Genomic DNA, 6,560 nt, shown 5'->3' on the forward strand with positions numbered 1-6,560 from the left:
CTGAAAACAGCAATAATAATAATAATAATAATAATAATAATAAATAACAGGGTGGATGCTAGAAACTGTGAAGTGCCTCCAACAGATTTTGTGTGCTTGTGCATGAAGGTCCCAAAACACAAGTGACAGCAACAATCGAGGCTTTTGTCAGAGTGAGAGTGCTAGGAATAATTAAATCGCTGCCTTGTTACATACAGACAGATTTAGCCCCTCATTATGCATTTGGCAAGTACTTAGCATAACGAATCAATTTAAAATGGCACATGAGACTAAAGTAATTTATAATAAAGCTCCAAATCAAGATTACAAGGCAAGACTAAACCTCCCCAGCTCATGCTGATGGGATGGTGAAGCAGGTTGTGATGAGGGTGGGGAGAGTTTGGCACAAGCCTTGAAGACTCTGCCACCACCTCCTGCATGTCCTTGGGTCAGACACTTGGTGTCCATTTAGTGTCCTGTGGCTTTGGACCCTTGTACCCCAACTGCATGGGTGATATCTGTGTTTCAGAGAGTATTTCGTGTCCGGCTCCTTTTACAGCTGAGGGAGGCAAGGCTGATCTGTGATCCCTATTGGGTGGCCCTGGCTGTGCACATCTCCTCTCTTGCTATCCAAAAAACAGCCCCAAATCTAACCCAGTTTCTTTTCCTGAATTTGCCTCCCATAAATCCCCTTTCTACCATGGCATCTGAGCTTATTGAAGCTCTGCCATCTCTCTCTCTGTTGAGCAGCAGTACTGCCCTGCCTCCCAAATATTATGCAGTTCTATGGGCTTAAAATGGTGAGATGGGTAAGAGGCATCAGACGTGGGTGAGATGGGAAATCCAAAAGAGTATTGAGATGGAAACAAAGCACATAAACCCATAAAGGCTTCGCCAGCATCTCCACACATGCAGCACACTACAAGAGGTGCAAATCAAGGTAGAGCCCAGTGCATGCAGTGCTTGACGTAGGCTTTACTCTTGCAGTGCGGTGGAGGACTGCAACAGCATGCTCGTGAAGCAGCCGTCTGCTAGGGCTTTACCTCCCTGCCTTTTAGGAATTATAAAGCCACGATTAAAAACTACTCCCACTCCTTCATATTTAAATATAGGTTTTCAGGCTAAGGGAAAAAAAAAAAAAAGTAAAGGCAGAGACAAGGCTTTGCTCAACTAGATCTGAATAATTCAGGATGACTAATTCAATGTACTGTGGGAAAGTGCCGAAGAGGCTCTTACCAGGATGCATGCAGACCCTTGCTGATAAAGCCTATGACATCCACAGGACAGGTCATCAGGGATTTCTGGGACATTGCTGTTTGCAGTTTTCAGCCTGTCTTCCTCCTGGGACTCCAAACAGGCTCCTTTGCCCTAACACCATGGGTAAAAGATGAGTTCATGGGGAGTTTGCTGGGCTGGGGCCACCTGTTTCCTCTGATTCCTTTGAAGAGGTCCCAGAAACACACCAGAGCCCCATAGGTTCTCTGCAGGTTGCAGGCAGAGCTGGGAGGGCTGGAAACTCAAATTTGGCTGAAGCACTTGGGTTACATGGGGAAAAGCAGAAAAGCCCATCCGAGCAGGTGCACAGCTGGCAAAATCACCTGAGTGGCAGCCCGGGAGGCTGCTGCACTTGTGGGATGTAACACTCCTTGCATGGGGAAGATGTTTCTGCAGAATCTCTTTGCTCCAAATGGCTCCCAATCAACCCTTACTCCCTACACAGAAAAATGAGGAGGACAGTTTTCATAGGTAATCCCAAATCTGCTCCTTTATGTTTAGCCTAACATCTCATAACAGATTCGGGCTTAACAGCATGGATCAGCTTTAAAGTATTTTCCAACCTTGCTGCTCCATTGCAGCAATTCCCATTTTTACAGGGATGCTGCTAGAGGATGACAAAAGAAAGTTAGTTCCTAGGCTTACAAAAAGCAGGTATAATCCTTAGTCCCTGTATTACAATGTAAATCACACTGTGAAAAATTTTTAAATATTAAAAATAACCTCTGTTATTCCCACTGTTGCAGAAGCTGACACAGTGCTACCCATATAGCTATTGGATATGTACACTAGCAGCTCCAATGCTTTTTTTCTGTGATTCTATCATTCTATATGGCTGGGGAACAATTTTAGTTGAAAGGCATCTCTGGAAGGATTTGTGCAGGAGCAACAGTTCATGGTAACTCAAAGCAGTCAAGCATTGTGCAAAAATATTTATGGAAACTTGTTATATGTTGTAAGAAATCAAGCTGCTATTTTTGCTTTCAGTTTACCTCAATGCTAAAGTCCTTAGAGGCTCAGGATTTATCCCAGGAATTGTAGGGATGAATTTACAAAGTTATTTTGTATGGTGTTCAACATATAGCAACAAAATATTCTCTCCTTAGTATTATCTCTACTATGCAATAAGCTATACGGGTCATTTCTTACACAATATTCTCAAACCTCTGCCATGCTATGCCGCTGCTGCATGTTACAGTTAGAACAGAACAACAAATATTTTAGTGCAGAGCATAAAGTTTTGGTGGGATAGACCCTGTAAACTCCAAAGAGCTGTCCCTGAATTCACAGCAACTTTACCAAATTTTAGCAAAATTAAGGTTCTTGTTTGCCATTAGGGCAGTTGGATCCATAGGGATCTTTACATCAAATATCCAAAACCAAGTAAGCATCTCCTCATTTGTCCCAAACTATTCCTTTCTTGCTGAAAATTCTCAGGTACTTTTTTTTTTTTTTTTTTTTTTTTTGGCTAAAGGCAACTTTTCCCCCCTTCTTCTGAAATCTGATACAACTCAAATAAAGGTCTTGAAGATGAGAGACGTTCACTCCAAAAAAATGCATTCATAATAACATTATATAAAATACTTCATGGGAGTCAAAACCAGAAGGAAATATTCTGATTTCATTAAAGTTTGCACACCCTTATAAATTTATGTGAAAAACCACATTTCACAGGAAATCCCCCCAAAATCTCTAGGAAGACTAGGGAGTTTCAACGGAAAAATGTGAGCTCTCATCCAAGTCAGAGAGGGAGGGAGGTGTGTGTGCATGCACGCATGTTCCGCAAGCAAGATTCCCTCCCCAGGTAACTGGGGCAAGAGGAAGTGTGCACAGTAATTAACTGCTCCGCTGACAGTTCTTTGTTAGTATTTTGTTGTTTCCTGGGGATCTGCCTTCCCCAGCACTGGGGAGCCGGGTCCCCGTGGACATGCGCAGCTGATTTCAGGACAACGATGCCAGCTGGAGGCCGAGGCTGGGCTCTGAGGACGGGTGCCTCTCCCGAGCACCGTCACATCCCCTCCTGCCAGGCTGTGCCTATGTAGGACGTGTGGCCTCCAGGGAGGCTCCATTGCTGATGCAGCATTCCTGATGGCTGAGGTTTGCAGCGCAAGATGTTTATGGGCAGATGGATTATCTGGGCCAAATCCTGCACACGGGGCTACCCAACACGTCTCTTGCTGACTTCATTAAGCCTCCTGATCTTGCCGAGTGGCACAGGGTCTGTGTCCCCAGCCAGCTGTCCCTGCACATGATCATGGAGCATGGCAAGGGGACACAGGGGCAGGGGGACACCGCCACACATAGGGGATATCCCTTTCAGCATGACAAAGAGCATGTGTTCCCCCAGGCAACCAGGAAAGGCAGGAGGGAAAGAAGGACTGCAGGAGCACACATCAGCTCTCCAAAATATAGGGGTTTTGTCTGTTTGTTTGGTTTTTAGTCAAAGAATGAACTGGTCAAGACAAATTTCAGCTCCTGCATTTACCTTGAATTGTCCCCAGATCCCAAATCTTGAGAGAAGCCAGGTCCCGGCTGCATAAGGTCAGCCTGTAAGTGCAATGATTACAAACTTTACTAAGGAGAATCTACCTTTCCACCCCCACCACGGCACAGTCGATGTGATCTATCTTGCTGACCTGGTTTCCAGCTGTCACCCCTCTGGAGCAATGCAGGGAGGTGACACAGTTTGGAGACCCAGCTGTGGCATGCAATGTATGAGCCAGTACCTTGGGCATCCTGCAAAAGTCATACTGAAATCTAGGAGGGGTGAAAATTTCAGCAGCCATCACTGCAGTGATCTCTTCTAAAAAGCTGACTTGCTATTAAAGCACCCAAAAAGAGCTTCACACTACCAAAAATTCCTGTTCCTGGTCAACTATTGCTCAAAAATACCAATAGCTTAAGTCTGGCTATTTTGGGGAAACTTCCCCCAAGCTGTGTCCCCAAAGCACAGAATAAATCCATTCTTATTTGACAAAGAACTTAAGAACATGATCTGGGCTTCCCCACATCTGCTTTGATGTTAGGACAAAACACAGACTTAAAGGGCAGCAGGAAGGCTTCTCCTTGTGTCTCCCTGATCAACACAGAACCAATTTTTTGCCCTGTAATTCCCAAATCAAGCCTGATTTGCGGAGAAGAGCATTAAACCTCATCTCAGTGCAAAACTTCCTGTATGTTTTCCATTCCGTCTTTATTCCACAGCTGAGCTTATTTAGCTACACACTGCAGGCACTCCCTTAAGGAGGTCCCTAACAACAGCAGAGGACAGTCCCTGAATTGCAGATTTTAAGGCTGCAGCTCAGAATATCATGGAAATGGGCCATCATTTTAAAGTAAAAGAGATGAGGAGGAGCCTCTCTCTGCCAAGTGTTTTAGCACTTGAAGCTAATTTATAAAGCACTGGGCACACAGCTTAGCCCAGCCTTGTATTCATTCTTTTTGAAATGCAGATTTTGAATGAAAGATGCAATTTTGCTTAGGAAGAAGGTTTTATCTCCTCAAGCCAGCCATGGCCCTTGGCATTGCCTTGGAGCCAACATGGCCCTCAACCACAGCAGTCTGAGGTCGAGTTTGTTTCTTGTCTGTTTTTTTACACCAGCTGGGTCCAGGTGGTGGAAAGACAGAACCAATGTAGCTGATCGATGCCATTGATTTAATTTCTTTTTGTCTCCTTCACTTCTGTTTGATGCTGGACCTATTGTTTTGAAACATCCCATGAAGACACTGCAAAGCTCCTGTCAGGAAGTGCTCCTGTGCATTTTCAAAGCAGAGCAAGCTCAGCAGTGGTTAAATCCTCTCTGGTTCTTGTGTTAATCCCCACTCTCCATTTTCCCTAATAATCTCTGTATTGCTCCATTTATCCTACTCGGCTGACCTGCCGCTATACAGGCTCTCCTATACTCCCTGTCTAGGAAAGCCAGGGATTAGGTTTGTGAATTTTTCATCCACGCAGTCAAAGACCAAGTGACATGCTAAAAGTCCTGGCTTCACACTCACAGTCTCATATGCCCCCTTTTCTTTTTCCTTGTTTTCACGGATACCAAGAGTTTGGGGGACGTCCTCGGACACATCCCCACCTGCACCAGGACTTGCTCCCAGCCCTGTCTGCAAGGTGGGCGCCCAGGGGTGACAATGGGGACAAAGATCTGAACATCCCCAAGGTTGCCTTCTTATCTCAGATGGACCCAACCATATATGTAGAGAAAATAAGGGGAAAAATGGCTGTTTCTAGTAATCACTGCATGGATGGGAAGGTTCACTTTTAGGAAGCATAAAATAGCCAAGCATAATGAGTCCATACAGAAAGCCTTCTGCCCTGGGTTATTAGCTCTGCTGGAATACAAATGCTGCAGGACACAGCTCTGCTGAGAGTCAGGCAGTCTGTCCCTGGGGGGGGCTGTGAAGATACCCAGACACCAGCTTGGTCTCACAGCCGCGCAGTCAGACACCTCCTGGTGCACACACGCCAGCCCTGTCCCCTTCCCAAGGTGACATGCAGAGCCCGTAATGACTCCAGGTTTCTGCTCATGTGCCTGTCTATGACAGGCATGGAGATGTTTTGCAGAGGGCAGAAAAGATCACTGATTTCACCCAGTCTTCCCCCAGCCACCTCTAGCTCCCAAACAGGATCTTCCAGAGTCATACACATTAAAATCAGATGCAAATCTCCCTACCACAGAAATATTCAACTGATACAAGCCTTTGTTCCTTCCTAGGCATAAATGTAATTTGAGGAATGCTCTTCTCTGTGAGAAATGCCCGTTTAACCTCTGTGCTATCTAGAGGTGGTTGAACCCCATGTGTCCATCTGCAGAAGCTGATTGTGAAACACTGAAGGAAGCAGATATGATCTTTCATTTCTCATCGGTAACCCCACAGCCAGCCTGCTGCCAGCCTGCTCATTTTGTATTGTGCAAGTCACCAGCTGCATCCTTCCAGGTCCTAAGAGCCCCCTTTAATATCTATTCAGAGCCTGTCAATTCTACCAACATCATTAATGAGAAGATTTGGGACAAAATGTTTTTTGCACCTTGGTTTTTGTTCATTTTTTGAGTCACAGCTGGGAGAAGGCAGCCTGTTTGTCACTTTGTAAAGGAAGCTGCTGGAGAATGACGAGTCTTTGTTCTTCCTGGGATGCTCCGAGAATAGGCACTTCCAGCATTCAAGTCCTTAGGAGGCCATTCAAACACAAGGCTGTTAGAAAATGGATTACAAAACCCATTCAGCAAGTCAAGATGAAGCAAAGCTGGCGCTGTTGATAGCCAGCCCCACTGCTCTCCAGCTCCCCAAACCTGAGACACCTA

This window comes from Cygnus atratus, chromosome 24, assembly GCF_013377495.2.
Source record: "Cygnus atratus isolate AKBS03 ecotype Queensland, Australia chromosome 24, CAtr_DNAZoo_HiC_assembly, whole genome shotgun sequence".
Classification (NCBI taxonomy): domain Eukaryota; kingdom Metazoa; phylum Chordata; class Aves; order Anseriformes; family Anatidae; genus Cygnus; species Cygnus atratus.